The 20,842-nt window shown below is 40.6% G+C and overlaps 1 protein-coding gene and 2 pseudogenes across 3 annotated transcripts in view; 1 reads left to right on the top strand and 2 right to left on the bottom strand.

Annotated features, from left to right (window-relative positions):
- Positions 1 to 13,997, bottom strand: part of LOC123786897 (KRAB domain-containing protein 5-like) — a 66,709-nt gene extending 52,712 nt beyond the window's left edge. For both annotated transcript variants that reach the window (XM_045789231.2, XM_087871148.1), the window contains exon 1: positions 13,906 to 13,997. The gene's annotated coding sequence lies outside the window, so the exon portion shown is untranslated. The remainder of the gene's footprint in view (positions 1 to 13,905) is intronic.
- LOC123786910 (KRAB domain-containing protein 5-like) lies at positions 13,892 to 14,654 on the bottom strand (annotated as a pseudogene). The gene is made up of 2 exons (XR_015728185.1): positions 14,495 to 14,654; positions 13,892 to 14,001 (listed from the first exon to the last, which is right to left on the bottom strand). The product of XR_015728185.1 is annotated as a KRAB domain-containing protein 5-like (transcript).
- Positions 14,655 to 19,101: 4,447 nt separating this feature from the next.
- Positions 19,102 to 19,201, top strand: LOC123786912 (U6 spliceosomal RNA; annotated as a pseudogene).
- Positions 19,202 to 20,842: the final 1,641 nt, after the last annotated feature.

The raw sequence follows: 20,842 nt of genomic DNA, 5'->3' as shown, positions 1-20,842 counted from the left end.
CTTAGAGTTACAAAAACCTGAAACAAACAGTTCACGAAAAACCACAACAAGTGATTCAAAAGAATCCAACAGCAGGGAGACAAAGAAGGAAAAGGTTCAATGTGCACTTACTGAGGGAACTTACCAGGAGCCAAAATTCTAGGTCCCACTACTTATAATTCCTTTCTCTGTTTCACCAAATGTGGTTAAGGTAGTAGATGGCAGTTCAGGGCATCTAGAAAGGAGTGTTCCCAAAACAAAACAAGTTTCAGCAGCTGCGAGGGTCTGTTCTCCTCACTTCCCTGGCCCGGGGTCAACTAGCCTCAAGTAGCTAGCTCCGACCCATCACAACCACTAGCTCAGTAAAGAAATGGGTGAGTAAAGAATTGGCATGCCTTTGCAGCCAACCACTCCATCCGGGAAATCCCAAGGGGACTACACAAATCAAAAGCACAGCTCCTGGCCGGCTCAACAAAAATTGTAACCAAAGCTTAAGATGCAAAAGCATCTGGTTCCAGGGGTCCCAACCATACTAGGTTTGGCCACTCGTTATTGACAAAATCTAAAGGCAGAGAGACCAGTGGTGGTGCAGCAAGAAAGGAATTCACTTCAGTGAGGTCAACACTAGGAAGGCAGGAGAATAGTATACTAAAGGCTGTTTCCAGAGGGCTGAAAATACTAATAGGTTTATGTAAGAAAAATGTAGGACAAAGTCAGTAGGTACATGCAGCTGGGCACTAAAGATGAGGCTGATCATTGTCTAGGGGTCAATCAAAGGAACTCTATTACTTAAGGGGGTAGTCTGGTTCCCATCAGGAGATTTTGCCTACCTGGTCTTTTCCCTGAGTTAAAAGATAAGCTTGAAAGAAGAATGTACTTAGGAAGTACAGACTGAGGTAGCTGGAGTCCTGTTTCACACAGACCCATAATCATAAATCACTAAACCAGAGAAAATAGACACAGCACATCTGATCCCCTATACCCATCCACTTATCTCAACACAGGCACTCCTGGTTCCCAGTGAAGACTACCAAATCAAAGTCCTGAGACATCACAGTTTTTGCCAGCCCTCTGAAGTTAACAGGATGGAGAAGGTAGTAATGTCGCAGTAAGTCTGTATTTGGAAAATAACGCAGCCACATCATTAATGCAATGTTTATTGAGCATTTACTCTGTGCACACATGTAGGGTACATGCAATATGCTGGGAACCTCAGGCACATGTCTCCCAATACTATAGGAGTTGGTACTCGGTGTCCCATATTTCCTCTGAGGATGTAGATGCTGGGCCCTGCCTTTCTATTTCTTCTCTTTCTCGACTACTGATTGTATAAAATAGGATCTAAACAAAGATGGATGGGAGGAATACAGAAAGCAAGCGTGGAGTAGTACTTCAGAGGAAGTTCTCATGGTTTTCTTTCTTTAATTTTTGGTAAATTATTTTTTTAAAGATTTTATTTGTTTGAGAGAGAATGAGTGAGAGAAAGAGAATGAGTGAGAGACAGAGAAGGAGCAAGGGAGGGGCAGAGGAAGAGGGAGATGCAGACTCCCTGCTGAGCAGGGAGCAGGACGGGGCACAGGGCTTGATTCCAGGACCCTGGGGTCATAACCTGAATGAGCTGAAGGTAGACACTTAACCGACTGAGTCACCCAGGCACCCCTATTTTTTGGTAATAATTTAGTGCAGGGGAAGAAAACTAATTTTCCCACTGCCCTTCCAGGTTCTTGGCTGAGAAACAGATTGACAGGAGAAAAACAAATTAAATGTTTTAAAGGAGGAACCCCAAACGCATGAGGCTCAAAGACATGCAACTCACATTTATATGCCATCCTGCCCTCAAGAGAAAGGGGTAGGGATTTAGAACCTCAAAAGGGAGAAAGAAGTCAGTAAACAGGAAAACAGAAAGAGCTCATGGTAAGCTAATTTTGCCATGCCAGGCAGGTAACTCTTTCTGATCTAAAAAGTTATCTCTGGTATCAGTTCTTGTTCCTGGTACAGATTCCAGTCTCAAGCATGCTATAAAGGCACATACGTGAGTTGTGTCTTTCTACAATGTCAGCTTTATTCAACCGTCATGCAAGATTACCATAATTGGAAAGCAGGTTGAGGATTCCAAACTCAGTAACGTTTCACTAAGCATTGAACTTGGCTGCATACACGTCACACAAAACAAACGATGTAAAGTCACACAACAAACATGATACAATAAGGGGTAAGAAGTTGACTAACCAAAGGTGAAGTCAGTCTCTTGAGCATGCAGTTGAGATGGGGACTCAGGTCTATGCTGGGCCCACTCTTGGCCCAGACTGCTTATCACGTTCAAGCAGTGTAGGATCTCCACTGCATTCAGAGATCAATCAGGCAGAACCTTTGGTGGAAGGTGCCTTTCAAATGTGATCAAACATGGTAGGGTTTGCTTCAGAACTTTTTGCAGTTTGCTGCACAAGTCCTTTCTTCCTGACGGATTTCATCATCAGTCTTGGGCCTTTGCAGGCCTCTTCTCATTCTAGTGATGATCAGCTCTCAGCTCTGCCAGGGCACGGGCTGGGCTTACTGATTATCAGTCCTAAGTACTGCCAGTCTGTGCCGGTATGAGCGATACAGGGTCTTAGCTACAATGTCCTTGACTGCATACATCACTAATTGACATGACTGGTTACTTCACATGAGTGACTCCATCTTACTCTTTACAGTCCCCCATCTAATTTCTTTTAAATAATTAAAGGAGAAAAGGGAAAAAATTTCTGAGCCTGCTGTGTCCTAATTGCCTTCTGGTCAAAACAATCTATATGCACGGTTATGTATTTTGGAGTCAACTATTCTGTTTCCACTCAAATGGGTTTTTTTTTTTTAATGTTACATATAGAGGTAGAGATAGATATCTTAAAAAACAAAGAACTATCTATATATCTAAGGAAATCTTTCCATTTGTAGCAACAAAATGAATTTTGTTTGGCAGTAAAAATCCCTGTCCCTTTCAAGGTTCTTCTAGCCTAAGAATCAAATTGACATGAGACAGATTAACAAGAGAAAATAAAATATAAGGGCACAGGTATGGGGAATCCACACAGACATGAAAATCCAAAGATAGGCAAACATGTCATTCTGAACTAAGAAGAAGAAAGTAAAGGTCTGGGGCTTCAATGGGAAGAAATGCAATTCATAAGAAGATGGAAAAGAGTACACGTTTGGTAAGCATATGTTTGCCAACCACTCAGAAACAATGGGACATAGAGGACTTTGATCAAACAGGCCTTATCAGGTTCCTCCTTGTCCACAATACTTAGATTATACCCTCATGTATTTATCTATGGTGCCATCTCTTCCTGGGGCAGTTTTGCTATCTAAACTATTTTTAGGCATTTGAGGGGAGAGGTAAAGACTTTTCCTGAATCCGCTGGGTTTTGATTGCTTTTGAACTCAAAATAATCTTCATGCCAAAATGGCCCTATATGGGATGGCCGGCTCTTGGCCCCTATATCTTGAAAGACATTTTGTTATATGAAATAAGCCAAATGCAGAATATTCCAGTGAAAAGGGTGATGGCCATTGTGTCAGATGCTGTGACACAGTGCAGGTAAAAATGGTCATTTTTAATGATACTCTTGGGTGTCCACTTCGGCTACACATGCAATGCTGCTTAGAACGCCATCTGAGAGAGCTCTGGTCAGTGAGATGGAGAAGTGCCTGTGGAGGCAGGACTGCCCTGAATAAAAAAGAAATAACTTACAACCAAAATCCCTATGTGCTGTCAGATTTTTTTTCTTACTCCTTAATCATGAAACAGAGTTTGGTACCTAGTGGTGGGGCAAAGATTTTGGGGCCATGAGAGATGAAAGAGGGGCACAATGCTGCATATGGATAATACCAGAGCAAAAATGAGGAAAAAGAGGGTACCCCATATGATGTCTCAGTCATTTTATCAGACATGGGCTTCCTACATATTCCTTGTGTACATAAAACAAAATATACATTTTATTTTCTATAAGTATTACTCTTTCTTGGTATAGCTGAACACTAACAGCTATAAAATGAAATAATTATATTTCACTTGCAATAATGTTAAATGTGATGAATCTGTTACCCAACTTCATTGTACTGAATTCCACACCTTATAGAAATCCTATTTCCACTCCAGACAGGATAAGCGTAAGAACAGCAAGGGCTGTGAAAGACCATGGGGATTTCTGGCCTAAAAATTGGGTGGACTATTTGCAGTAGACATGTTCACTGCCTCTCACTGCGGACCTGTGTCCCCAACTACTCAGTAACCAGCTCAGAGCCCAGAGCACGTGACTACCCTAATCACGGGCTAAGAGGAACGAGGGAGGTACGTGTCAGCTCTGAGGCCCATCCCTGGAAGAGCACCGACCTACAGTGCATCAGACCTATGCTGGGTAATACACCTGGGATACCAGTGCTTTGTGCAGCCACAGCCCATGACATGCTGATCCTGCCTATTACAGGGTCCAGAGCGCTTCTTCATCTCCAACATCTACTCTGACATATGCCATTTTAAAGGGATGTCTACAGTGCTTCCATCATCCAATACCCCCCCCTCACCATCCGCCACCAATAATGTAGACCCAGGGAAGATCAGTAAACTCTGTCATCCAACAGCATCTGCTTGCCAGTAACACCCAGGAATGCGGTTAAATCATGAAGAAAAATAGGAATTCCCTGATCCTCAGGAACTCACCATATTTCCCAAGCCTCCATTCCATTACATTTATTCATCAGATGACACCATCAGGAACTGTCTTGGACTATGGAATTACTACAGGCTTCTTCCAGTTCCCTCCCCACGTTTCAAAAGAGTTCTCTAGGTGTGCTTTTAATACATCAATAGGTCTTATCTTTCTCTCTCTAGGGAGTATAGATCATCCTGTTTTACCAATGTTCACATCCCTCTCGGTGCTAAACGTCTGAAATAATCCTGTGGCCCGCTGGCCTTGCATCCCTCTAATCTCAATTAAGAGGTCAATGAGGGCACTCAAGGCACAGCACAAGTAAAAAAATTGTCTGAACCGGCTTCTCCCTCTCCCTCTGCTGCTCCCCCTGCTTGTGCTCTTGCTCTTGTGCTCTCTCTCTCAAATAAATAAAATCTTAAAAAAAAAAAAAAAAGAATAATGTTTAATAAAAAAAAGTAAAACAAGTAGAATTTTTCTTTCTATATTTAGAGTCAGCTGTGTAACCTGGAAACAGATGCCCTCTTTCCACATGCAGAATTCATACAATTCTTCTTGCTATACTTATTCTCTCTTACCTCTTCTATTAGGATATTTTTCTTCTATTTAATCTAGTATCTATTATACACCCAGCACTCTCGTGGGCATACTGGGCATACGTTCAGTTCATTTAAACATCAATAGAATCCCTCCACCTATGCCATGGGCCACATTCCTTTATTAGTATCCATGGTGGAGTGCTTTGGAATTACTGGGCTAAGTCAACATAGAGCCATTCAAACTAAAACAGGTTTAGGTAAGCTTTGTGGGGATTTTCTCCGAGGGGCACATATGGGGGAGGGTCTAGAGTGCCAGGCAACATGGTTGCTACAAGGGCAGTTGGGGGTGTCATACTGGAAGTTACGTTAACTTCTAACTTGCATGGTGTTGTCTAGGAAATGCACTAGCAAGCAGGGCTGGTGTCAGTTCAAGTCCCCTGCAAACCCACTGACTACACAAAATGGATGCCAAGTAGCACCATCATGGAATAGTTCACCTAAACCATCATCAGTACCCTATATAATCTGTAATATATCCATCATAATATCCCAGGAGTCACTGAAAGGAGAAAAGCATACAATAGATAAGCTGTGGGAAAAATAATCACACATTATTTGAAGTTTTAGGCCATCAAATAGCCAAAACAACCTTAAAATCAAAACTGGAGGTATCATAATTCCAGATTTCAAGTTATATTACAAAGTGGTTAGTAACTAAAACACTATGGTACTGGCATTAAAATAGACACACAGATCACTGGAATAGAACAGAAAACCCAGAATAAACCCAATTATATGGTCAAATAATCTTTGACAAAGGAGAAATTTATATACAATGGGAAAAAGAGTCTCTTCAACAAATGGTAGTGGGATAACTTGACAGCTACAAGCAAAAGAATAAAAGTGAACCACTTTCTTTCACCATCCACAAAAATAAACTCAAAATGGATTAAAGACCTAAATGTGAGAACTGAAACTAAAAAAATTCTAGAAGAGAGCACAGGCACTAATGTCTCTGACATCACCCATAGCAACAATTTTCTAGATAGTTCTCCTGAGGCAAGCATATGAAAAGCAAAAATAAACTACTATGACTACATCAAAACAAAAGTCTTCTGCACAGAGAACAATCAACAAACCTAAAAGGCAACCTAGGGAATGGGAGAAGGTATTTGCAAATGACATATCTGATAAAATATCAGTATCTAAAATAAAGAACTGAGGGGCACCTGGGTGGCTCAGTCAGTTAAGCATCTGCCAGGTCATGATCTCAGGGTCTTGGGATCAAGCCCCACACTGGGCTCTCCAGTCAGTGGGAAGTGCTTCTCCCTCTCACTCTCCCTGTTTTTTTTCTCTCTCAAATAAATAAAATCTTAAAAAATAATAATAATACTAAAATAAAGAACTGATACAACTCAACACCAAAAAAACCCCCCAAATAATCCAATTAAAAAATGGCCAGAAGACATTAACAGGCATTTCTCCAAAGAAGACGTCCAGATGGGCAACAGACACATGAAAAGATACTCAACATCACTGATCATCCGGGCAATGTAAATCAAAACTACAATGAGCTATGATGTCACACCTGTAAGAATGGCTATATTCTGGCAAGGATGTGGGGAAAGGGAACCCTCTTGCACTGTTGGCAATGCAAACTGTGGCAGCCACTCTGGAAAACAGTATGGAGGTTCCTCAAAAAGTTAAAAATAGAACTACCCTATGATCCATCAATCGCGCTACTGGGTATTTACCCAAAACAAACAAAAAGACTAATTTTCAAAGGGATACATGCACTCCGATGTTTGTTGCAACATTATTTACAGTGGCCAAATTATGGAAGCAGCCCAAGTTTCCATCCATAGATGAATGGATAAAGGAGATGTATATATATTCAATCATAAAAAGGAATGAAATTTCACCATTTGTAATGACATGAATGGAGCTAGAGAGTATAATGCCAAGCAAAATAGATCAGTTAGAGAAAGACAAATACTATAGGATTTCACCCATATGTGGAATTTAAGAAACAAAATGAACAAGCAAAGGGAGAAAAGAGAGACACAAACCAAGAAACAAGACTCTTAACTAGAGAAAACTATGATGATTACCAGAGGGGAGGTGGGTAGAGGGATGGGTCAAATAAGTGATAGGAATTAAGGAGTACACTTACCATGATGAAAAAAAATGAGGGAAAAAATCAAGTTAAAGGACTGAAAGAAATGAATTACTAGTTATGTTATACCTTTAGATCTCCCTACTGACACTTTTTGGAATAAATATTCTATGCATTGCAGCTTTAACAAGTCCTGGGTGTCATGCAAAGATGTATCTGAAAGATATCAAGTAACACAAAAGTAAAATCATTCCACTTACTACACTCAGATGAATACACTTAAAAGCTCTAATATACAAAATTAAAATCAATCAAGCCTGTTAGCAAGATGGCTGACTAGGGAGTATCAGGACTTCACTGCTCCATGGACACATAAACATACCTAGGGGATTTTGACCACATAGCCTTTATGGAACATAAGCCAATCTAGAGGTCAAAGAAACCCATCAAAGATGAAATCAAGAACAGCCTTATTGAAGAGGGTAGGAAAACGTGTTACATTTGCCCATACTTGTTTTGCCTCCCCAGCACACGATGGCATGATTGTGAAAAAACACTCAATTTCTCCTTTATTCTTTGGAGGAAAGTAAGAATACTGGAATCTGTGTCCAACTTTGAGGCTTTTTGTACAGCTGTCTGAGCTTATTTCATTTTGCATGGCACAGAACATTAAACAGAATGGTGGAATACAAGGGATGCACGTTGGTGGTCATGAGAAAAACAAAGGTGAGAGCTATGTTAACAACAAGGAAGACTACAGTACTGGAGACAGACATCAGGAAGAGAAAGATATTGTGTGCTCTTGAACAGAAAAGTTTTGTTACTGGGAAATTACACACATGCACAGAGAATATACATTCTCAAATGAGTTTGACAAAATCAGAATTTCCAGGTTGTTACTGGTGTTCTGAACAAAACAGATCCACGAAGACTGAAAAAGGTAGCTGTGTTTAAATTCCCAAATCTCAACAGAAGATCACAAAGCACACAAAGAGACAGAAATACATGTCCATTCAAAGGAACAAAATACATCTCCAGGAACTGGTTCTAAGTAATATAGAGTTATACTAGCTGATACACAATTTAAAATAATCATCTTTACGATGACCAGTGATTTAAAAGAGTAAACAAATAAACAAAATCAGAAAACTATGCATGAACAAAATGAAAATATCAATTAGAAAGTATAAGAAAGGACCAAAGAGAAAATGAAAGCTGAAGAGTACCAGTACTAAATTTCAAATTTCAATAGAAGAATCAAAAATGACTTGATCAAGCAAAAGAGAACACTAGAACATTTGAAGACCATTCATTTAAAATTAATTATAAGGAGGAAAAAAAATGTGGATTTGGGACAAATGCCAATGCATTTGGGGGGACTCAAACACCATCATCAATATACACATCAAGGGGACCCAATTAGGTGAGGAAAAAGAAAAGAGGACAGAGAGCTCATTGGAAGAATTAATAGTTTCAACTTCCCTCAGTTGAGGAAAGAAACAGACCTACAACAAGAACCTCAATAAATTCCAAGTATATCATCCACACAGGTACACATTATGATCAAAATATCAAGACCACAAACAAAATGACAATCTGGAAAGCAACGAGAATGAAACAACTCGTCACGAATAGGAGAGCTTCTACAGAATTACTGATGGATTTCTCAGCAGTAACCTTGTACGAAAAACGGACTGGATGATAAAATAGTCCTGTAAAAAGAAAAGCTAGCAAGCAAGAATACCCTATCAATCAAACTGTAGAACAAATGAAATTATACCAAATAAACTCACTAGAATTTCATCATATATTTTTTTTTAAAGATTTTATTTATTTGTCAGACAGAGAGAGAGAGCACAAGCACAGGAAGGGGCAGAGGGAGAGGGAGAAGCAGGCTCCCCATGAGCAAGGAGCCCAATGCAGGACTTGAGCTGACGGCAGAGGCTTAACTGACTAAGCCACCCAGGTGTCCCATCACTAGCTATTTGCAAAAAAGGCTAAGAGTATACTTCAACTTGAAAAAGGATTCTAGACAACAAAAAATATATATGAAAATACAATACACTTCAATATAGCAAATACATACACAAATATAGAATTCTGTGATAATGTAATGCTCAAATTACTCTCATACATCAAGGAATCAGAAAATGAGCCATTTAACCCCAATAGTAACAGCAGAAAGGAAATTTTAACATACAGCAGACATCACCAAACTAGAGTATCACTAAAATAGGAAAATATCAACAAAAGGCGTTTCTGAAAAAACTGACATCCCTTAACTTGATCAAGAATAAAAGAGAAAAAAGTCAAAATCAGAATTTAAAGCAGACAATTGTAACTGATGCCAAGAAATAAAAATATCTATAAGAGATGATGATGAACAATTACATGTCTACAAACAGATACCCCAAAAAGTACAAATTTCTACAAAAATACAACCAATCTGGACCGCAGCATGACAAAATTATAACAATTACAACAGATCTACTCAGTAGATTGAAAGAGCAATCAAAAAACTCACAACTAGGGCGCCTGGGTGGCTCAGTCAGTTACATCTGCCTTCAGCTCAGGTCAGGAACCTGCAGTTCCGGGATGGAGCCCCGCACGAGGCTCTCTGCTCAGCGGGGAGTCTGCTTCTCCCTCTATCCCTCACCCCGTTCATGCTCGCTTGCTCGCTCCCTCACTCTCAAATAAAATCTTAAAAAAAAAAAAACAACCTCACAACAAAGAAAATTCATGGGCCAGATGAATTCACTGGATAATTCAAGCAAACATTTATTGAGGAATTATCAAAACATTTTCTATGACACCAAAATTACCTATTAAAGCCAAAGGAAGACAATACAAGTAACTAAGAATACAAACTACTACCCATGATAAATATTCATGCAAAATTTACAATAAAACAAAATCAAAAGCACATTTTGACATTCTATAATATGATTAAGTGGTATTCCTCCTCTAATTCAAAGCTGCTTCAACATAGGAAAAGGATAAATTTAGGACTCCACATTAACAGAATAAAGATCAAAAATCACATAATATGAATTGATGCAGAACAATAGAAAACACTCAAGAAAGGAGGAATAGAAGGATATCACCTCAACATAATTAGGGCCATATATGAAAAGTCTAAAGTTAACATCTGCAATAGGGAAGACTGAAAGCTTCTCCTCTATAATCAGGAACAAGTCAATGAAGTGACTTCACTTCCATTCAACTTAGCACTGGATGTTCTAGTTAGAACAATGAGACAAGAAAAATAAATAAATGAATAAAAGTCATGGAAATTGGAAACAAAAAATAGAATCATCTGTGTTTCTATTATCTATTCTAACATCACAAAGACAAAATGCTTAAGATTTAACATAATGACAGGTCAAATCTAGTAGGATGAAAACTATAAAATATTGTGGAGGAATTGAAAGAAGAAATAAATGGAAACATATCCATGTTCTTGGAATGGTATACTTAATATTATACTTAATAATATTATTGAGTCAATACTACTCAAAGTGATCTACAGATTTTTTTTTAAGGTTTTATTTCTTTATTTGAGAGAGAGAGAGGGCGAACAGGGTGGAGAGGTAGAGAGAGAAGCAGACTCCCCGCTGAGCAGGGAGCCCAATGTGGGACTCGATTCCAGAAACCTGTGATCAATACCTGAGCCAAAGGCAGACGCTTAACTGACTGAGCCACTCAGGCGCCCCTAATCTACAGATTTAATGCAATGTCTATCAAAATCCCCATGACATTTTTGGCAGAAAGATCAAAACCCATCTTAACATTCATATGGAGGTCACAGGACCACACACACCCAGAAACATCTGGAAAATGAAGAGTACTTTGGTGGTATCACACTTCCTGATTTTAAGGCAAATTACAAAGTCATACTTATCAAAATAATGGAGTATAGACAGAGAATAATGGAACAAAATAAATAGCCCACATAGAAAAGCTCATGTCAAATGAACTTCACAAGGGTGCCTATTGCACACAGCAGGTAAAGGACAGCATCTTAAAACAAGTATTGAGAAAACTGGATGCCCACATGGCAAGAATAAAGTTGGACACTTACCTAAAACCATATATACAAATACTACCTCAAAATGGATTGACAAACAAAACATATACATATAAAACTCCTATAAGAAAACAGAAATAGTTGGTTAAGTGTCTGCCTTCAGCTCAGGTCAGGATCCCAGGGTCATGGGATCAAGTCCTAAATCAGGCTCTTTGCTTAGCAGGGGAGGGGGGAAGGGGACTGCTTCTCTCCCTCCCTCTGCTGCTCCCCCTACTTGTGCTCTCTCACTCTGTGTCAAATAAATAAAATCTTAAAAAAAAAAAAAGAAAAAACAGAAAAACCTATGTGACATTTGATTTCACAACGAATTCTTGGATATGATATCCAAAATTAAAAATAAACCAATGGGATTACAACAACCTTAAATACTATCGCATATTTAAAAAGCAATGGAGTGAGTCAATGTGCCTGGGTGGCTCTGTTGCTTAGACATTTAACTCTTGGTTTCAGCTCAGGTCATGATCTCCCAGCCCTGGGATTGAGCCCCACATGGGGCTCTGTGCTCAACAAGGAGTCGGCTTCAAATTTTCTCTCCCTCTCCCCTCCCTTCTGCCCTTTCCCCCCTGCTCACGTGCCCATGCTCTCTTAAATTAAATAAATAAGTAAATTTTGTTAAAAAAAAAAAAATGAAGTGAAACAGTAAACTACAGATGGGAGAAAATCTTTGCAAAGCATATATGTGAAAAGGAATTAATCTCCTGAATTAATAAAAAGGTCACACAACACAACATTAATACACAACCTAATTAATAAACGGGGGGGGGGGAAAGGGATGCCTGGGTGGCTCAGTCAGTTAAGTGCCTGCCTTCAGCTCAGGTCATGATCCCGGGTCCTGGGATCGAGCCCCTAGTCAGACTCCCTGCTCAGAGGGAGGCCGGCTTTTCCTTCTCCCTCTGCCTGCCGTTCCCCCTGCTTGTGCTTGCTGACAAATAAAATCTTGAATGAATGAATGAATGAATGAATGAATGAATGAATGAATGAATGAATAGGCAGAGGACTGAATAGACATTAATCCAAAAAATATATAAGCAACTGGACAGCAAGCATATGAAAGATGCTCGAAATCACTAATGACTAGTGAAATACAAATTAAAACCACAATGAGCTATCGCAGGATAATTGCTATGAAATAAAGCAAAAGTAACGTGTTAGCAAGAGTGTGGAGAAACTGGAACCCTTAAATAGTGCTGGATGAAATATAAAATAGTGGAACTGCTATGAAAAACACTATGCAGTTTCCTGAAAACATTACAAATAAAATTATCCTATGATCCAGCCAACCACCGTCCACGTTCATACACGAAAGAATTCCAAGGCAGATCTGAAATTGATATTTGCACATCCACGTCCATTGCAGCACAGAAACCAGTAATAGGCAGAATCCACACAAATGGCCACGCACAGATAAATGGAAAAATAAAATGTAGCATATACATATCACGGAACACTTCTCAGTTTTCCAAGAAGAACAGATTTTGTGACCTGACAGAACTTAGATAAGCCTCGGGGACAGTGTGTTAAATGAAATAAAGGAGTCACAAAGACAGATACAATAGGATTCCACTTTTGTGAGTAACCTAAGACCGTCAAACTCTAATTTCACATAGATCCAATCAGAAAATGAGAATATTCAGGACAGTCCCAGGAATTTTTGTATAAAACAAGACAATTATAGAATGACATTAAGTTATACAGAAATAGGGTAACAACTGAGACTGCACTACATGGTGGGCAATGTTCTAACGTCCTCCATAGCACTCATTTAAGAATTCTGAGGTTGGGGGGCCTGGCTGGCCCAGTCAGTAGAGCGCTCAACTCTTGATCTCAGGGCTGTAAATTTGCACCCCATGTTCAGCATACAGATTACTTAAAATGAATTTCAAATGATAGTGCATAACAAAAAAAGACTTTGAAGTAAAATAGGGAATTACGTTTTCTCATTTTAGGGAGGTGCTTAGGGCTATGATGAAATTATGGAGTCTGAATTTTGTGGGGTCATGTTTGAAACTGTCCTAGGTTTGGAAACAATAAAGCAGACAACACATCACTTCTGTCCCCAGTGTTTCTGGGATTTCTGCCCAAATCTTGTTATCTGCACCACTCTTCTCATGTACTTCCAACAAATAAAACTTAAAAGATGGCTTAATATAGAGTTCTTCTCTGTGCACAGATTTTCCCAGATACCCAGAAGCAGTAAAAAGCAAACAGATCACTGAGGCCCTCACAGTCCAAGGGAAGGTTTTTTGTTTTTTGGTTTTTTCTGTTATGCACAGAGGACGTGATGGAGATCACTGGAGCCGAAGGAGAATTCTTAGAGGACAGAAGACCGCAATAGTGTTGGACAGATGGCCCTCTGTGAGATGAAGAGAAATGAACTTAGGCTTCTCACAATCATTTCTGTAGAAGCAGAGCTCCCCAAATCATATTTTCAGGTCCTGCTTCTTCCTGGACCTTTGGGCCTCACCTCCATCATCTGTTTCATTCATTCCCACCTACCTGGGTGGATGAACACTGTCTCTTTTCTCCTCACATCCCAGAGCTCCCTCTTTTGCTCCAAAAAGATGACCAGGTCTGGCTTTGACACAACGAGACCTGTTTATTAGAAAAAAAGGAAAAAGAGTATTGCTGGAGATTCTTTCAATCCACAATTGTGCTCAGTAGAGAAGACAGGACATTGTAGAATTCTAGAAAATGATTTCCCAAAAGCTGTTGCCCAGAAGCCCCTTTAGGACACACAGGAGGTGTTTCCAATGTTCACATCCTGACCTCCACTTCCAAGTACTACTAATACAATAATAAAGAGTAGAAATAGGGAACTGAAGATGTGGGCAATATCATTTTATGCCACTCAGTGTTTAGAACTGCCAGTAATCTACAGAAGTGATGCTGTTCCCTTCAGGAAGGGGAAAATACAGCTGAAAAGGACACACCCTGAAGATTTTCTCTATATCTACAAACCCCTACTTATTTCCCTGTCGGGATCTGAATTCCAGGCATTCCCAGGGGAATCTTCCAAGAGACAGTCTTCAAAGGAAGAATGAAACCCCGAGTGTGGCTTGGGACATCTGGAAGGAGTCATCCTCACCCAAGAACAGGAGGTGTCCGTAGTTCTCCAGCATCACGTCCGAGTAGAGTTCCCGCTGTGTGTGGCTCAGGCATCGCCACTCCTCCTGGGAGAATTCTATGGCCACGTCCCCGAATGTCAGCAGTCCCTGCAAGACATACCACGGTCACCAAGTGGCCATCGACAGAGTTCACGGTGGTCCCTAAGATCAAGAGGGAGTTAGTGTCACCAGCTAGACCCCGAGACCTAACCTTCACTGCTCACCTGCTTGTACCCTCCGACACTTGTCCCACGTTTTACTTAACCTCGTGCTTCCACCTTATCTTTTACTTCAGGGAAAAGACCCCATGGGCAAAGTCTCCTATGATGGAAACAGAAACTACCCCACAAGTAGCAACAACTGCCACTACAAAGAGCTCGTGCTGGTCCCTACCACCCAGCCCAGTTTGAGCTTAACTCCTGACTCACACCAACACAGATGGACCATGGAGTGACCCACAGAGTGACTGACATTTTTGCTTCATTACAAAACTAAAATCTCTGCTCACACCTTATTTACATAATATAAGAAGTATGTAAGGAACTATTTACTTACGGGCACGTGCGACTTATGCCCTACATCTACATATAATGACAAGGCTCCCATTTCTAAATATTCATCCTAACTCTAGATAAAAGGAACCCATTCACCCTTGCTTGGGGGAGTCAAGGCTTTGGAAGTTATTCCCTGTGATCTGCTTATCTGACACAAAGCTTCCTTTCTGTGACAACCCCACCTGAGGTAGTTTCTGAGACTCAGCAAGGAGTGAACGCATATTCATTCAGTTACATTAGAACTGGTTCTGGCTTAAACGAGTTTCTTGCTTTATGCAGTAAGACGATTTTTAGCACGGTAATATGCTCGAATGTATTCTCTAGCTCCGTTAGGAGGATGGCAAATGATCCACAAAGCCATTATAAATACTGTGTATTTCTCCAAGATAAATTGTAAAATGAGGGCATAAACACAGGCATACACACCGAGTACCGTGTTTATATCATACAGTATAAATTGTGTCTATCTCTTAGAGGGAAAATTTGGGTGGGTTACAAATGTACATATCAAATTCTAAAGTAAATGAGAATTTCACAAGAGTGCCCTGGAGATCTTGTTAAAATGCAGATTCTTTTCAGGAGCTCTGGGGTGGGATCCTGGTCTGCATTTCTAACAAGGCAGTAGCCTATGGGCCAAGGGATACATTTTTGAATAACAAAGAGGTAGAACCCAAAGGCAAGAATTCTTGGAGGACTTGGAACCGAACAGGTTTTATAGCAGTTACAGGTTTCACTAGAATAGCAAGAATGGCAACAATATTTTTGAGCTCTTCTAGTTACTAGATAGCATTCTAACAATTTTTCATAAACTAATGCAAAATAATAATAATCTAAGAGAGCAAACGTATTATTCTTCCACTTTTATGCAAATATTTTGTCAAACATCCAGTACATGGAAGGGATCAGGTTAGTAACCTAACCTAGAGTTGATCTCAAATGACACACAGGTCAATGTACAGAGAAAACTCTAAAAAAGCAGTGTTCATAGCAGGTGTCAAACCTGAGAAGAGTGATGGAAACAAGAAGGGATCCACATAAAATCGGTCTCCCTTTTACATTTTATGCACACATCCATACATTTAAAAAGTAATTACATGATCTCAGGGTCCTGGGTTCGAGCCCCACGTTGGGTGGGGAAGTGGTCATGGCAATTTAAATTAAGGAACATTTTCAATGACATAAAATTTATGTATCTACTTTGTGGAAGATGATGCTTCTTTTATTCACACGATAAAAACAAATGCACAGAATATTAAAAAAAATATAGCCAGTTTCTGAGTCTAGTATTCACTGACAGTTTTTGTTTCAATCATTTGTGCTATGTTATGTTTCAGAATTTTAAGACACTTGAACATGTTAATTATGTGATCCTTGTTTTCTTTTTCTGAAAGTACAAAGAGAAGAGTACGTCTGGGATGTGGGTAGAGTAAAATGGAAATTTACAGGCTCAGAACCACCGTTCCCAGAAGTCAGTAAGTATCTCCAGTGCACAAAAGTGAGAGCCTTCATTATCCAGTGGAACTCATAGAAGAAAGGAATTTCCACTTTAATTCTGAAGACTTCTGCACATCTTTCAGTAAATCCATCTCACATCTGCATGAATGATAAAAGGGAAAACAGTAACAGCATAGAGGAGCAATCTGCCAGAGAATGCCAAACCAAGGAAACAAAATTAACACCAGCTGTAGGGAAGCAAAGTGGTATCAGTGCCTGAGACACACAGGACACGTTATCACTGCTGTGTTGTTGTGGCCCCCAAAAGGAAATCAGAAGATTAATCTAATTACGAGCAAACAGTGGATTTATGCAAATTTCAAGCCACATATAGCTCCCATGTCCTGTAATGTCTAGCGTATTTTAAATAGAACATCTTTCTTTCACATTCTAAAGAGCAAGACTGTTTCTTTTCCAAAACTTTCTGAGTTATTCTGGGTCTACTGTCCAACCATTCTGCTTATTTGTCCATTTAATTAATCCTGATCTACACAGAGCTCACAAAGCATCCAGACAGAACCTAAATGTGAAATGTTCTCCTTGACTGATATCCCAGGATCTGACTTCATCCACAGGAGGAACTGCTTTTCCCTGTGGATCTGTCACAAAGGGAATATTTTCAATGGTTGCAAGACATTAATTCAAAGTGACGACTGTTGTCACCCTACTGGAAGCCAGGTTGGAGAGAAGGGAGAGAAGCCTGTGAAATATAGGCGAGAAGCGTTCTAAAGACCTAACCTTGAGTATTATTTTTTAAAAGGTTTTGAAAAATAGGTGAAGGGGCACTGGGCTCAGTCAGTGCAGCATGCGATTCTTGATCTCGGGGCTGTGAGTTCGAGCCCGACATTGGGTAGAGAGAGTACTTAAAAATAAAATCTTAAAAAAGTAGGTGAAAACACTCATGAGGCAGAAACATCAGAACTAGAGGACCCAGCATTTGCAATTTCTAAATGCAGGTAAATTCAGGAGAAAAAGATGACACGGCCTGTGACGCCCGATGCAAGGCTTATCTGAGAACTGGCCATTTCTTTTTTCCTCGCCTGGTCCTTTAGCTTTCTTTCTCACAAGATATTTGTGGAGATATCACAGCTGCATCAGAAGAATATGCCTTTAAAGTCACCAAGAGAACTTCTTCACCTGCAAACTGCTAGCCGGCCCCCTAGCAGTTTAGAAAGGCCCAACTTCCTAGTCCTTTGGGTCAGGAGCTATTCAGGAACTATGAGCTCCTACTTGGAGATCGATCCCTGACTTTTTCTTCTGTTTGGGGGGCCTTCCCTCCCACAGACGCCCACAAATTCAGCTACAGCACAGGAACCGTGTGCTGCATGGACCTGACCCTCCCAGACTCATGTAGCAGAGACCATGTTACCTCACCTTGAGCCACGCTAAAGCCTGCTCTCAGCTCTCATAAAAATAACCTGAAGCCCTCGGGCTTAACCCTGGACTTAACTGAGAATCACCTGGAGCCCTTCATTAACACAACACTGTTGTTTTCACCTAAACCAAATGACAGAATCAGAGGTGGGTGGGGAGGAGGGCACCAGCGACGATCTGATCAGTGCTGACACTCCACACATGACCCAGATTTAGATCCACACCTTCTCCACTGATAAGTTTCTGGAGATTGACACACTGAGGGAGACACCCTTACAAATGGGAGCTTTCCTTTATAAATGCTAATGTCTCTTCCAATAGGAAACTTTTACCAGGTTTCAGAGCTTTTCCTTTGCTCTGTCTTTAAAATAACCAGCCTAAAATAATTCTTATGCCAAAGAGACCTATTTTGGGATGACAAATTCTGCTCCCCTTCCAGTATGTAAATGTTTACTTTCATAAGTAACTGCCATATAATTTTCCAAAGTACATGTACTTTTCACCCTCCCATCAGCAATATATGAGAATTCTTAATCCCTCAACATTTTCAAGAAAATTTGGTGTTACCTTTTTCCTTTATTTTAGCCATTCTAGAAAATATTAACTGGTTTCTCACTGTAAAATATGAAGTGGTCTTGCTATATTTGTCCTGGTGACTGGAATGAATGTGTAGGAAAAGCAGCTTTTTTTTTGTTCTATGCATCAAGATTCTTTGGCTGGTCTAAAAATCAAACTAACATAAGACAGATTCATAGAACAAAAACAAATTTAGTTTCTTATTACAGGAATCCCGAAGATATGAGGCTCAAAGACAGGTGACTGATGCTTATATGCCATTCTGACCTAAGGAGAAGGGGGTACGGATTTACAATTTCAAAAAGGGGGAAGTACATTCACAGGAAAATGGAAAGAACAAATGTTTGGAAAACAAATGTTTGCCACACCAGGCAGGTAACTCTTTCTGATACAAAAAATTATCTCTGTTTTAGCTGTCTTCTTGGTAGAAGTCCCCCCATCGAATTTCTTCTTGGTATATATATCAGCCTCAGAAAAGAAGAAAATCCTTCTACTTGTAGCACAGAAAAAATATGTATTAATCGACTGCTTATGTCACTGGTAAGACTTCCAGTCAATAGTAGCCTGTCAAGAGTTAAATTTTTGGGCGTTTGCTTCCACAGCACGTATGCTGGAATTAGAGACATGCATAGATTAGCATAGCCCCTGCACAAGGAGGACACGCAAATTTGTGAAGCATTCCGTATCAAAAAAAAAGTTAAGTTTCTGGGAACTCAAAAGCGATACACTGATTTTCAGCTGCACAGTGGGGTTGGAGCCCCAAAGCCCCACACTGTTTAAGGGTCAACTTTATCTTATTCTTAACAAGGTTAACAAATACAAGTACTGCTACTACTAATAAAAACGCTTTTCTTTGTGGATGGTTTTCAGGCACCACATCAGTACTCACAAAACCACACAGAAATGAAGCCACAGTCCCCTGTAAACCACCCCTTCCTTACAGTGACCCAACAATCTTGAATTCAACCACTTAACCATTTGCTCTAGACAAAGTCTCTGGTTGGTAGGGACCATGGCTCTTCACCTGTTTTTCTAATGACCATATTAAATAGAAACCATCACTTTCTCTATCAGTTTGCACACTCTAAGCCTCCTCACAGTACAAGGAACCTGGCTCCCATTTGGGTGCCATGAAGGAGATTCCTTCTATGGGGGAAGATGAGGACCCTGAATGACACTCCACTTCCTCTGAGATGGAAGCAAATTCAAGTCTATTGTCATCTTGGCCCCAGTCTGCACAGGAGATTCCACCGAATCCTAAGTCCCTGGTGCTGGAGAGAGTGTCCTCAGTAAGACCGACCGGATGCCCCCAAAGTGATAAAAAGAAGATTCAGGCTGGGTTGGTGGCATCTGCTAGGCTGAGAGCACCCTCGGACACAGGTGTGATATTACCTGTCCCTGAGCAGTACTCTTATGTACAATGTCTCTACTCCAGTAACACAGTTTACACAAAGGTCTAATTGTGGTCATGGCTCTGGATATTTTCTGAGTCCTGACCTCCTTTGGCTAGGGATCTTCTCCCTTCTTGACATGGCTCAAGGCAGGGCATGTGTCCCTGAAAAGTGCTGCTTTTGACGCCTATGCTTGTTGGCTCTGAACTGACCATCAGTAGCACCAGGTCATTGAAGAAAATATGGACAACACTGGGGTCCCACTCCAGTGAGGGCCTTTGGCTTTATGTCTTTGTTCCAATCTCTCAAGCTCAAGAAAATATTATCTCGGGGCGCCTGGGTGGCATGGCGGTTGGGCGTCTGCCTTCGGCTCAGGGCGTGATCCCGGCGTTGTGGGATCGAGCCCCACATCAGGCTCCTCCGCTGTGAGCCTGCTTCTTCCTCTCCCACTCCCCCTGCTTGTGTTCCCTCTCTCGCTGGCTGTCTCTATCTCTGTCGAATAAATAAATAAAATCTTTAAAAAAAAAATATTATCTACCCTGAATTATCCAGACATCCTCAGACAAAAAAATCTCACCTTCTCTCATGAATCCTAAGTGGAAAACAGGCTCTGCATGCAGATCCTAGGTGGGCTCGTACCTCTGTCTTTGTGGTCGTCACAACGATAGGAGGGAACCTGGAGGGGAGATGATGCTCTAGGGCATCTTGTCCATCCCCAAGCGGTGGACTCCAAATTTGGAGCTGCAGTGAGAGGTCTCTGCAGGGGCAGGGGAGCAGCAGCAGGCACCCTCTGCACGTGCGTGGGCATTTGGGCAACAGATGGAGGCAGTTTAGCTTCTCAGACCAATTTGGTACACATGCTTGTCTCCTTGGGATTCCCAGGCCCTACTGTCTGAATCAGTTTTAGGTCTGCACATTAGAAGGAGCTGGAACTGCTGAT

Source organism: Ursus americanus, chromosome 21, assembly GCF_024610735.1.
Source record: "Ursus americanus isolate L20-20 chromosome 21, mUrsAme1.1.p, whole genome shotgun sequence".
NCBI lineage: Eukaryota > Metazoa > Chordata > Mammalia > Carnivora > Ursidae > Ursus > Ursus americanus.
The sequence above is the reverse complement of the archived record's forward strand: the minus strand, read 5'-3'. Positions and strand labels throughout refer to the sequence as shown.